Source organism: Eptatretus burgeri, chromosome 4 (genome assembly GCF_056783735.1).
Source record: "Eptatretus burgeri isolate ZD-2024b chromosome 4, Ebu_testis_v1, whole genome shotgun sequence".
Classification (NCBI taxonomy): Eukaryota; Metazoa; Chordata; class Myxini; order Myxiniformes; family Myxinidae; genus Eptatretus; species Eptatretus burgeri.
The window spans coordinates 113289106-113303266 of NC_140964.1; the positions used below are offsets into that span (position 1 = coordinate 113289106).

The 14161-nt window shown below is 33.0% G+C and overlaps 1 protein-coding gene and 1 long non-coding RNA gene across 9 annotated transcripts in view; one reads left to right on the forward strand and one right to left on the reverse strand.

The window, feature by feature from the left end:
* Window positions 1-14161, reverse strand: part of LRP1 (LDL receptor related protein 1) — a 583330-nt gene that overhangs the window by 512407 nt on the left and 56762 nt on the right. The window lies entirely within an intron of this gene.
* Window positions 25-1361, forward strand: LOC147028911 (uncharacterized). Of its 2 annotated transcripts, XR_015057767.1 has the most exons (4): window positions 25-283; window positions 386-544; window positions 850-907; window positions 1204-1350. It is a non-coding gene; the product is annotated as an uncharacterized LOC147028911 (long non-coding RNA). The 2 variants fall into 2 exon arrangements; XR_015057766.1 differs by lacking the exon at window positions 25-283 and having other exon boundaries at window positions 295-544; window positions 1204-1361.

Here is a 14161-nt window from a genome sequence, read left to right on the forward strand (position 1 = left end):
CTGTGAGACAAGGTCTCATGTTTATATTTTATCTCAGAACACGAACTGAAAACATTTGAATCAAAACCATTTTAAGTATGTTTTGTAAATGATTCATACAATCGCCCAGTTATTTTCCAAGCTGTCATTTCCTGTGGCCGCACCCAATGCTTAGGGAATTTCCTCGTCGTTGCCTTATAAGTGATTCACCAGACAAAGTTTCTGCCAGACGGGATTTTCATTTTTACAACTGAGACATGGGCGATCTTTCTTCTGATGAAGACAAAAGCTTACTACAGAGTTGGTAAGTTTGTGTATGGTTTTCTCTTTGAACGATGAAGCAAATGATTATTAATTAAATCATGATAATTCTGATATATATATATATATATTTTTTCCCTGACAGGGCATTGGAAGAAATTGAGTTTACGTATCACGACGTGGTTCATGAAATTAATACTCTTATTGAAGAGATCAATGATTTTAGAAGAGAATTGAAAGACATTTACAATGAGTGGCACGAAGTCTTATCACGTCCTCTGATCTCGAAGGAATTAAACCAATGGTGAGACACGTGTGTGTGTCTGTCTTTCGACCTACCCTCTCTTTGCTCTTATTGAAGAGATCAATGATTTATAATGACTGGTCTCTGATCTCGAATGAATTAAACCAATGGTGAGACACACGTGTGTGTCTATGTGTGAGTATGTGTGTGTGTGTGTGTGTGTGTGTGTGTGTGTGTGTGTGTGTGTGTGTGTGTGTGTGTGTGTGTGTGTGTGTGTGTGTGTGTGTGTTGCTTTCCCTGTCTGTTTGTATCTCTCTCTGTCTGTCTCTTCATCTATACCCTTGACTTATTATTTTTTTTTTCAGCACTATCACACAACATCAGCTGTTGAAGCAATCTTGTACAACACATGATTTTCTGGAGGTAAATGTTTCTGAATTATTATTAATATCACTCTCTCTTTAGAATGTCGTCTAATGTTGGTTGCATCATTAGTTTGGACGCGGTTTTGGCAGTACACTGGAATTCATTTTATTGACCTTGAAAGGATGACAGGCTGAGTCGGCCTCCTGGTGTGTTAATTCAGTGGTCAACGAGGCTGGTGTGTTAATTCAGTGGTCAACGAGGCTTGAACTTAGAACCAACAACAAGCTTACTCATATTACCATGTAATTATCTTTATAAAACCTAATTATTATCCACTTTTTGTTTCAAAACAGAATATGGTGTCTGAGTTTCGAAATCACAAGACATCTGAAGAAGATTGCTGGGAAAGATTATACATTCTCGCAAATGAATATTTAATATTTTCAATATTAATCAATTATATTTGTTTTGTATACAATTACTTGATTCTGAATTACAAAAAGAGAATCAAGACATGAAGGGAGGGTAGGTGTGCCCCCCCAATGACCCATCACCCCCTCATCCCATCCCTCCCCTCCCCATGTGTGTGTGTGGGGAAGGGTGGGGGGTGGGATGAGGGAGGTGGTGGGTCAAGGGTGGGGGGCGCACAGGGGGGATGAGGGGGGGTGGGGCTTGTGTGGGAGGGGCTTGTGTGGGCGGGGCTTCGGTGGGGCTTGTGTGGGCGGGGTGTGTGTGGGTGGGGCTTGTGTGGGTGGGGCTTGTGTGGGAGGGGTTTATGTGGGTGGAGCTTGTGTGGGCGGGGCTTCGGTGGGGCTTGTGTGGGCGGGGTGTGTGTGGGCGGGGTTTATGTGGGTGGAGCTTGTGTGGGAGGGGTTTATGTGGACAGGGTTTATGTGTGTGGAGTTTTTGTGTGGAGCTTGTGTAGACAGGGCTTATGTGGGAGGGGTTTATGTGGGCAGGGTTTATGTGGGCAGGGGTTTATGTGGGTGGAGCTTATGTGGATGAGGTTTGTGTGGATCAATGGATGGGTGGAGAGATGGGTGGATGGGTGGATGAGTGGAGCTTGTGTGGATGGGTGGATAATTTTTTAATTAAATAAACATGTTGTGTGTGGGGGAACTAATTAACTAATCACTAATTATGTGAATATGGGTGGAGCTTGTGTGTGTGTGGAGCTTGTGTGGAGCTTGTGTGGAGCTTGTGTGGAGCTTGTGTGGAGCTTGTGTGGGGTTTGTGTGGGTGGGGCTTGTGTGGGCGGGGTTTGTGTGGGTGGAGTTAAAAAGGGGCGGAGTCAAAAAATTTCAATTTATTGGAGCTTGTGAGGGGTTTGTGTATGGTGGGGTTTGTGTGGGGTTTGTGTGGGTGGGGCTTGTGTGGGCGGGGTTTGTGTGGGTGGAGTTAAAAAGGGGCGGAGTCAAAAAATTTCAATTTATCTTTGTCTTTTGTAATTCCTGTGAATAAAATGAACCTAAAATCTCTTCCCCTTCCAAATCATATATTTTAGAAGTCCAAGGAACCGTATCTATTACATCAACAATTTAAAAAAGTTCTTTCGTCCATCGTTCAGTAAAACCTTTTTCAAAATGAGATTTCCACCTATATATTCTTACGATATCACCAACTTTGAACTTAGGTTTTCTGACATTAATCTCTTTTTCATATTTTGATTTTGTAAATGTTTCTGATGGTTTCATATTTGTTGACGTGTGAATCGTGTCATTATACTTATCCACAATATCCTGAATAAAAGATGACCATTGTTGTGAACCGAGTTGTGTGAATTTTTTATATAGTCTCTCTTTTAAGGTACGATTAAAACGTTCAACAACAACTGCCTTCCCTTCATTAAAGGTACTGTATAATGTAATACTGTTATTTTTTAGAAAATTCATAAATGTCTTGATATAAAACTCTCTACCCTCATCAGTCCACAATTTTTTAGGTTTTCTCTTACTTTTATTAAATATCTGTTGAAAGGCAAACATAAGAGTATTACCTGTTTTGTTTTTTAATGGGACAACACAAACGTATCTACTCCTCAAATCAATAACGGTTAAAGCATACTTGTACCCCTTATCATTATTGAGTTCAATCAAATCAGCAGACCAGATATAATCAACTTCCTTGGAATAAACTTTCCTTCTCTGAAACTTTGTGAATATTGGCTTATGTAATTCATCAGCTAATTGCTCTTCAGTCTTAATGGCATCATTAGAGCCTATAAGTTTTTTGAATTTCCAAGACCAAGTTTCAATTTAGCACTGATCATCTTCTTCACAATGAACCGATCAACTTTTTCTCTCAAGGTTGGATTTTGTATCAGAGACAAATTATACAACATTTCTCTATCGGCTTCATGCTTTTCTTCCAACGTTGTGGTATTCCCATAATCAATATCGTGTCTCATGCACACTTCATCAACTCTATTGATAGGCTGACTCCAGGATTTAGGATTGTCTGCCTCATCTAATCTTTTATCCAAGTTTGTGCCTGGACCACAGAAAGAATACCCTGGAAGATGTAATTCCCCTGGTATTCCAGTAGTTGTAAATTTACTTCCTGATAAAAACTTTTGTATATCTCCTCCGAGTTTGTGTTTGGAGATAAATTGATTTTTTTTTGAACCACACACCGAACATATACCTTTTTGGATAACCCTGCTATTTTTACTTTTAATATATGAAATATTTTTAGTATTAGTTTTCTTTTTACATTTGAGACAATAACTCATTTATTTATGTGAAAAAGTCCTGCAGAGTGCAAAAACCTTTTTAGTTTCCAACATGCACATTTGAATCTTAATTTTTAAAACATAAAGAATCCTAAGAAATGCCTTCACTCTCTCCTCCATTTATTTAAGAAAAAACTTGAATTAAAATGAATAGCTTGACGATGTCAATAGTCTTGAAGAAAATATTGCCAATAGACTTGTCAATTCTTTGTTTTCCTTCTCGGTGGGTTGAGTTATTTTCTGTAATACCACCAATCTTTTTTGAATCTCACTGGTTTCCATATTTTGATATTTATTTTGTCTCGCTCTTTCCTCCCTCTCCTCCCTCTCTCTCTTCTCTCTTTCCTCCCTCTCCTCCTTCTCTCTCTTCTCTCTTTCCTCCTTCTCTTTCTTCTCCCTCTCCTCCTTCTCTCTCTTCTCATTTTCCTCCTCTTCCCTCTCTTCTTCAACTCCTTCCTCATCCCTGACTATCCTTGAATCGCTTACACCCCATAGAATATTATACATATATTCATCAGGATTTCTTGTTATTCCTGTATCCAAAATAATTTTTTTTACAACAGGAAACCAATAAAATTTATTTTGAATTTCTAAAAGAGCCTTACCTTTTCTTAACTTTATAATTTTTTCATTATTTAACATTCTAATTAAATCTAAAGTTGTCGGTTTATCAACATCAGCATAATGCCAATCTTTTATTGAAAATACCTCATTCTTATGTTGTAGAACATATTTATTAAAATACCGAATACCCTTTTCTTGAAGGTATGCTTGAACACAGAAATGATAATTTTCTTGAAGCCTTCTTGCTGTCATTTATGTATTAGAAATATATGTTAGAATAATATTATGGCATGAAACACCTCCCCATCTTCCCATAGTTAAATCATTTTGTATTTCCTTACTTATTATATATAATCCTGTTTTTTCTGTTTTCATGAGATAAACAAGGGCAAAACCATTACTATATTTACCCTTATTAAATTCTTTTATTTGTTGTTTACTAATCGTAGCCCCACAAAACTCATTCTCGATACCAAGTGGATAATATTCTTCCTTACGAGACTGATTTAATTCTTCCAGGTCTTCGAGGTTAATTTTAAATGACCAATTATACCCTAAATCATTCATATCATACCCCCATTGTTCTATTCTCATACAAATGATACGCCCTTCTTTATAAAAATTTATTTTAATTCGAACTGTGAATTCTGTATGACCTGGAGATATTATCAACACTTCCGTATCTTTGGAATACACAGCCGTTTTATTTAAGGATATATATTGTGATAAATCGCTTAATCTCACCAAGTCATTCGCGTCAGTCGGGCTTGGATAATTTTTTAATTTAAAAGCATTTTTCATGTTAATATTTTTGGTTATATTATATTTATGTCGTTCAGCCTGTGCCTTTGTGTAATAATTTGATAAATCAATATCTAGTTCTTGAGATACACCAAAGATAGAACCATCTTTACCAACATAAGTCATTTATATTAGATTAAAAATAATATCATAAAATTTTTTATTTTTGTTGAGTTGAAATAAAACATATAGACATAATTGACCACAACACTTGGAATTTAATTCTTGGACTTGAAATGTTTGATAAACACCATTCTGTAAGAATTTTATGACTTCAACAGGTGGTGGAAGATCAAAACTATCAAAATAATATTTGTCTTGACTATTAAAAATACAAACCCAATGAGAACCGTTCCCATTATTATCTTCTAAGTTCATAATAATATTCTTTGTATGTTTCGGCACATTTGTTAATTCATCTCTCATACAAATAACCACATTATGAATTTTAAATTTCTTACAATATTTGACAAGTTGTAAATTTGATGTTGTATTCTTTCCAAATTTTTCCAACCACTCATCAATGCTCATTTATTTATTAGAAAGATATAATCCATTACCTCTTTTCGTTAATTTTACACCTGCTTGTGCTATAGAAGAAAGCATATCTCCAACTAGCAATCTCGCTTTATCAGGCAGACCTTCAAGTTTTTCAGCAAAATCTACAATTACGCCACTTCCACTAATTTGTTTCTCCAACTCTTTGTTATGTCTTTCCAATTCTTTTTGAGCCTGGAGTTGAGCCTTCCTTTCGTTGGCAGTTTTCACCGCTGTTGAAATACCACCCGTCAATGCTCCAACCGCACTTAAACCAGCAAATAAAGGAATTAGAAATGGGAGAAATCCTCCAGTCGTCTCTCTTGTTGAATATTTTTTTCAACATTGGTTTTGTCATTTTAATTTTAAGTGAGCCAGTGTCATTCAAGATTTTAACCTGTTCTCTTGTGAGCAAAACATCAATTCTTACTGCTCCTTTTCTCTGAATTGTATTAACGTTAATCGTACAAGGCTTTTGATTTTGAACACAAGATGATAGTTTATGAAGATTGATTTGATTAACATATACCCCAGTTGGTACTCTGCCACTCATTTATTTAACAAAAAATTATGTGAGACTAATCATCACACCATTATCTGTATTAATCTGCAATTCTGTTTCTTCCAAAAGCAAACAATATGTATCAACTTCTTCACTCTCTCCTCTTTCAATGTATAGGGAAGTATCCACTCGATTAGACTTTATAGTTTCCTTTTGCGCGCTCAGGTCAAACGCATAGATTGTATACAAACTTTTAAATGCTGTCATATCCAAAATAGGTTCTTTATTTCCATTACTTTCACACACCTTTTGGTAAGACTTGTATGCTTCAGCAAAATCATTTTTTTCCCAATTAATTTCCAATCTGTCTCGTGGATAAAATGTTCCATCTAGAGAAACGCGAAGTTGTTTCACCTTAGCATTATCACTCAATGCATTATTCTTATCAGTCGCAGTATCACCATCTGGCTTTTTCAAAATGATCCACAGATATCGTGGCTTTCCTTCCAGAACACCCAAATTCCACGTGTAAGTAGTTTGGTTGAGTTTAACGTGTTGACATCTTCTTTTGAGGTATGATACACTGAGTGGTTTCTTTGAGTTAAGTCTTCGATTCAACATCTCTTCTGTTTTAAGATTAGGAGTATATTCACTGATATACCAACTCATTTCCTCAATTACAAATTTATTCTGATCACCAAAAGCACTAGCAACACCAAAAAGCAATCGATTTTCATTATCATTCCTTTGTAGTTGAAATCTAATTTTAAGACCATACAGAACTTTATCATGATCACAAAATCCAAATATACCTTTAAGAGGAACCGCCACAGTAAAACTATTTTCTGCTTTTGTATCATCATTATACGCTCCTTTCCTTTGAATATATCCAGGGTCTGTGTTTGTTCCTGTTGACATATCAGGAATAAAACCTTCGACAGACCCCTTTCCCATTCTATCACTGAATGTATAGAGTGTAAATTTTATCATTTCAGATACAGCAGAGACATAATCAACCGCTTCAACTTCTTGTGTTCCAATATACAAACGCACACTATCAAACATTTTCCAGAAGAAATCATTTACAAGTGTAGCGTTTGTGTTATTCCCAGCTTTAGTGAATTTAAATTTACACAACAAGAAACTTTCGGAGAGATTCAAATAGGTTTGTTGATTATTTATTTCAAAACTTTTTGTACCATTCGTATTCCAGTCTGTTCCAGTTATTGCATTTAGCTTGAAGTAATCTTCTTTTTTAGTGGAGTTTGAGATAATAATAGTATCATCCAAATCATAGATACTATCAATTGCTTCCATACTTGTATTTATTTAGGAAAAAAGATGTTAAAACTTTTGAAACCCTGATCCAAGTATTTGAATTATTTTCTGTCGTTCTTGGGGGGACAACTGAGTTTTGCCTTTCTTAATTTCTTTTATTGCTTGTAATTTATGAGATTCTTTCTGAGCATCTTTTATACTCTTTACAGCACCTGTGACATTTCCCACAGCAGAAGCAGTTGAACCAATTAGATCTTTATGTTTAAGAATAGTTGAACCAATACCCATGAGAGTATCAATTATCCCATCTCCTCGAAATTGATGTCCAACACCCCTTTGTCTCTTAGGTTTATAGCATCCTCTACCAAGATACATACCTTCACACTTGTAGTATGGGGAAAGGAACATCCCATCCCCTGTAATTATTTTATATTTTCCCAACTCGTGTTTCCTCACAATAACCATCGTATTTATTTATTGGAAAACTTCACGTAGGTGAATTCTGATGGATATAACTTCTCCATTAAAAGAAATCACACGATTATCTTGGTCGGTTATCCTAAAATTTACTCTCTGTATGGTTTTTCCTGACACAGGTAGATAAACCAAATTTTTGGGTTCCATATTGAATTTATAACCAATTGGGGTTGAGTATGCGCTAAATGAAAATATTGTATTTGTTTTTTTCCCATCATTATAAGCACCATCAATCAAATCACAGTGAATTAACACCGAATTTATTCCTGAGGATATTTGAATGACATTATCACTGTAAAACGTCCCATTAGTTTCAATCTTTTTTGAGGAGAAACCCAATAACTCTCTAAATGAATTATCAATTGTGAAATCAACCTTGTAGTTATTTTTAACTTTAATCGTTGATTTTGAAGTATGTTTTTGAATGTTTATAACAATATTTTTTGGTTCATCACCCTGTTCTTTCATAAGACGAGCAATTTCGGAAGATATTTGAGAAATCTCATATGCTCCGGGTGAGACTGTTATCGTTTTGTATCCACTTCCCGGATTATAACTAAACTTGTCATTTTTCTCCGTTATATTAAATAAGGTATTATAAGTTTCCATGGACAATAAAGATGCCTCATATTCTTTTGTTGTGTCAAGTTGTAGTGGGTATGGGAATGAAGATGTGTGGTCGCTTGTTGTGAAATTGAAACTAAGGATTGTGCTTCTCATCTTATTTAATATGAGATAAAATGTCTTTATATTGAGATTTATTAATTATTTTCATGTTCATCAACTGGTCTAAAATGGCTGATGCTTCATTAAAACAATTGTTATTTCCAGCCTTCTTACTGCCTAACAACAACAACAGTCTATTAACTAATTGCGATGGGTCATTTGGAAGAAAACTAACACCTGAACCAAGGATACTTAAAGCCTGAATAATGTGTTTCTCCTTCTCATTCTTCCTACTTTTACCAGAAAGAATAACCTTATAATTTAGAGTGTTCAGCAGATCAATATATACTCTATCATCATTATTTTCCATATCCAATGGTTTATCAATATGCTTTGATTCATCCCTCACAGTTGAACCTTGTCTTCCATCTTTTGTGAGAAGAAACATTAATCTCGGAGTTAGTTTAACAGGGGGTTGAGCAGAACCCAAGAACCTTAATTCATCATTAAATATCAATACCTTTTCTTGAACAAGATGAAATATTGCTGGTTGTTCTGTTGGAATGAGTCCTGCTTTGGTTTTTGAATCCGCTGAATATTCATTGTTTTGAACAGCATTCACAATATAATCAGGGGTTGATTAATCTCTTCCAGTTGTTGAAATAATTCTTCATCATGATATTCTAATTCTCCAATATGCTCTAATTCTTCCTCCGTCATTTGACTGAAATCTTTTAACATTTGAAGCTTTCTGGGAGTATATTCTACTGTGGGAACTGTGGAAACATCTTTCATTTTTTCTTGGGAAGTTTTTAAAAGTGGTTTAAAAAATTTCTCTTGTTTTCTTTCAAATGCTTCTTCGCCCGTTAGTTTCTGTCTGCGTTTCTTCTTTATGTCTTCCTGTTGTTTTACAACTTTTGAAACCAACTCTTGATGTTCCTTAAATCTTCTTGCTCTTTCTTTTGCATCCATTTATTTATTGTAAAATATCATTTAATGAATTGTAAAGATCAACAGGGAAATTTTCCTTTTCTTCATCATTCAAGTAGATGTGTTCAAATAAATCCTTTTCTTTAAATATTTCATCAAGTTCTTTATTAACATTAATGCGAGTTGTAATTTCTTCTTCACTAATACTTGCATCTCTGCTTTTCATACGTTTGCATTGAGTTTCTTCATCAACATCAAAACCGAATGATAAAATCTTCACTCCACTCAGATGTTTAATAATTTGTCTCGTTCCTTCTGGATTAGTTTCTAGTATCCCAACACCACCATATTTTAGTTTCCTTAACTCACTCTTACAATGTGAATATTTTGTTGTACCAAGAGAAACCTCCTCAAACATTTGACCTTCATTCCTCAATCGCATATGTTCCTCCACTGAAATATAGTGATAATCTTCACCTTTTACTTCTCCAGGTCTTATTGCTCTAGTTGTTGTTGATACAATGCGTATCACAGGGTGTTCTTTAAGTAAATTCACAATATTCTCATTTGTACTACACAAGAACCTTGATTTATGAAAGTTTTTTTCCAGAAGCAGATTTACCCACAAGATTTATAATAATAGTTGTCATTTATATATGTAATTGTTTATAAAACAAAAAATATATCCCTTAATATCTCATCTTGTTTCACAACAATATATTTATATTTTTCAGTCGTGTGCTTCATGTAATCCTCAAATTTCTTTTTACTACATAATGTAGAACAATTATCTCTCCAAAAATTATTGATATCTATTGAATTTAACTTGAATAAAATAAAAGTATTAGCATTGTTTCTGATGGAACGACGAGGAAGTTGAAAGTACGATTGACTAAGATAAATACAATTACAAGAAGAATGTCTCCCTCTTGTGTAGGAGCTGTCCATTACCGTTTGGTTTCTCTCATTAACACAATCATCAAAGATAACGAGGTTCTTTTTTGATTTATCCAAATCTTGGGGAGATGGTATATCATCCGTATTATCACTAAGAATACAAGTTATAGGATTTGATTTCTTTTTACATCTCTGTGTATCACAAAATAGTTGAATTATATCTTCAATGTCATAATCATTTAGGTTTTTTTGGCGTTTAAATAAACCGATTATATCTTCTTTTTGAAGACCAGCATTAAAACCTTGTGAGAGTAGTTGATACTCTGGTTGAAAACTCGACTTTGTGAAAATTATTAAATTATCATAATCTAAAAAGTTGGGAGTGAGGAGCATTTTTAAAAGTAAGCAGGTTTTTCCACATCCACTTGAACCAACTATGAGACATCTTAATGAATTTGGGAGATTTTTATGGTTGTTAAATTTTATCTTATTTTCCCAAATGGGTAAAAAATCATTCATTTATATATTTGGAAAACAGGTTATTTAATTTATTATTGGCTTTTTTAGAAACTCTATATTTTATCCTAAGTTCAGGTTTAATTTCAAGATAATCCATTATTTTATTTATACAATATCTTGTGTTGATATTTCCCTGAAAATTACATCCATGAATAATATACAACAACAATCCTTTGAACATTTCTCTTATACGTTCAGTTTCTTCCCTTGTAAGGAAAGGTGTGTTATCACCCTCATACTTTACATTCATTTCTCTAATCAATCTTGTAAAGTAATTCATTTTTGGTGTAAATCTAAAAGAATTATTTTCCTTTTTATATTTTTTATTATCATTAATTAGAAGATAATCACAGAATATACATTGTTTATAGGCTTTTGACTCTGTGTTTAATCCCCGTCTTTCACACGCAGGACAATTCTCAAATTTGTCATATGGAGAATCAGGAAAGTCTAGCATATTTATAAAGTAAAACTTTACTTAAACTGAAATTCATCTATACTTTCAGTTGTATATTACCATCGATATCGATATACTTTTTTCATTATCAGATTCAACGACAACATTTTTTATATTAAAGGTAATTTTAAAATGATCGTTAATTACTATTGAACGAAATGTCATTTCACCTGATATATTAGCATCCTTTATTTCATCAGGATTTACATCTTTAGGGTTGTTGAAAAAAATACAAATTTCTCCTTGCATATTACAGATGGTCTTATCTTTTCTTTCTAAAGCTTCATCCATAAGATTTTTGTTTTTTGATACTTTTTCTTGTTTCATTGCTTTTTCTAGTTTTGAATATATTACTAGAAGGAGAGGAGAAACTTTTGTTAGAGATACTTTAATTGATGTTCTACCAGGTATACTAAAAGCCCTTCCACTGAAGGAAATTGAATAACTCATATTATTTACCATAATAGTTTTTATCCAATAGTTGTTATATTTATCTTTGTTCAATTTTACATCCTTGACATATTTCTCAGTATCCTTAACAAATGAAGAGATTGATTGAAACTTGTCTTTTGTGTCTTGAAACATTGTATTTATTAAGTGAAAAAGTTGGAGGATAAAATGGTTTTAAGCACAGATTCACCTGTAAAATAAACGAAATTTTCATCAAGAAAATTTTAGTTTAAGCAAAGATTTATTATGTAAATATGGTGAATACAACATACTGCGATGTTTGTAATCATGAATATAAACATTCTAGAAAACACCTCCGAACCAACAAACACACATTTAATCTGTTTCATAAAATATCTCCTCTTGAGTTGGAAAGAAAACATTGTGATATCTGTTCAAAGGATGTTTTGAAGAGTAGTTATAATAAACATCTTCAATCACAAAAACACAAGAAAAATGAGTTTAAAGTAAAGGGAGACTATTATATTGAAAACACTGATGGGGCATTTAAAGGGCATATAAAAATAAGGATTTTTCAATTTGGAGAACGCGGTCCATCATCAATAGCTGAATCAATTGAAATAGTGAAACCCGATGTTGAAAAATTTATTAAAAAGACATTAAAAGAAATGAAAACTTTAAAGTTTTATATGGGAGTGAAAATGAATATGAAAAGACAAGATGAAGAACGAACTCCTTATATGAGAACAGATCTTCATTTTATAACATCATTTCAAGATTTTTTGAATAGTGGGGTTAATGAAGAACTATCAAGACAAGAGGAGGATGTTGATAATACAGTGGTAGGAAGTGGATTCAATATTAAAAAAATCATCTTTTTAGATATACACATTCTAAAATCAAACCCTCTTAAAGCTTCTTCTTATATTGAATTACCAAAAGAAATAAAACTAAAGAAGGCAGTTGTTAATATTAAGAACAATGATAATAAATGTTTTCTCTGGTCTGTTCTTGCTCACTTACATCCACCAAAATGTAATTCAGAAAGAGTAAAACAATATATGAAATATGAGAATACCTTGGACATTAAAGATTTTAAATTCCCAATGCCACTAACAGATATTCCTAAATTTGAGAAAAAGAATAATCTTTCTATTAATGTATATGGATTAACGGATACAAACAAAGTTCAAATATTAAAAATTTCAAACAACTATAAAAATGAAGAAACACACATTGATCTTTTATATTTTAGTGTTGGAAAGAATTCACATTACACATACATCAATAATTTATCAAGATTAATCTCTTCTCAGGTATTCAGAACAGCAAACAAAATATATCCTTGTAAGCGATGTCTTAATTCATTTCATACAAAAGAACGATTAGAACAACATTCAAAATATTGTAGTAATCATAAATCAGCTGTAATTACAATGCCTAAACCTGGTGAAAAGATTTCTTTTGAAGATTATAATAAATCTATCATTCACCCATTTGTGATATACGCTGATTTTGAGTGTATCCTTAAAAAGATTAATACTGCTTCTCCTAATCCAAAAGAATCATATACAAATAAATATCAAAAACATATTCCTTGTGGTTTCTGTTATTATATCAAATCATCTGTTGGAGAAAAGTATAACAAACTTGAACATTATCGTGGAAAAAAAGCTTCACAAGAGTTTGTAAAACGATTAGAAAAGGATTGTATAAGACTCACTAAATTAATGAAAGAAACAAATGAACCGATGAAATTAACCAAAGAAGAAAAATTAGAATTTAGAAAGAACAATATCTGTCATATTTGTGAGGGGGAAATTAAGGAGTCTAAAGTTAGGGATCATTGTCATCTTACTGGTAAATATAGAGGTCCCGCTCATTCCTGTTGTAATCTTAATTATAAATTACCTTCTTTTATTCCAGTCTTTCTTCACAACAGCGCCAACTATGATACACATCTATTTATAAATGAACTTTCAAAAACACCAGGGAATATTTCTGCCATAACAAACACAAGTCAAAAGTATATTTCATTTACAAAAATGATATTCACAAAACCTATAACTCGTATTCGGTTTCTTGATTCTTACAAGTTTATGGAAACACCACTAGCCTTCCTCGCATCAAATCTAAGCTCCACGGACTCTTTTCCAAATCTTAATTCATTCTTTCCAAAAGAGGAAATTCTCACTAAAGAGGAAATTCAGATTAAAGAGAGAATTCAAAGTAAAGAGGAAACTCTAATTAATGAAGAAATTCTAACTGAAGATGAAATTCTAATTATAAAGAAAATTCGAACAATGAATGAAATTCTAACTGAAGAGGAAATTCTGATTAAAGATGAAATTCTGATTAAAGAAGGAATTCTTACGAGAGAGGAAATTCAAACAAGGAATGAAATTCAAAGTAAAGAGAAAATTCTTACAAGTAAGGGAATTTATCCTTATGATTATATGGATTCATTTATGAGATTTAAAGAAACACAACTTCCATCAAAAGAAAGTTTCTATAATAACCTTTATGAAGAAGAGATAAGTG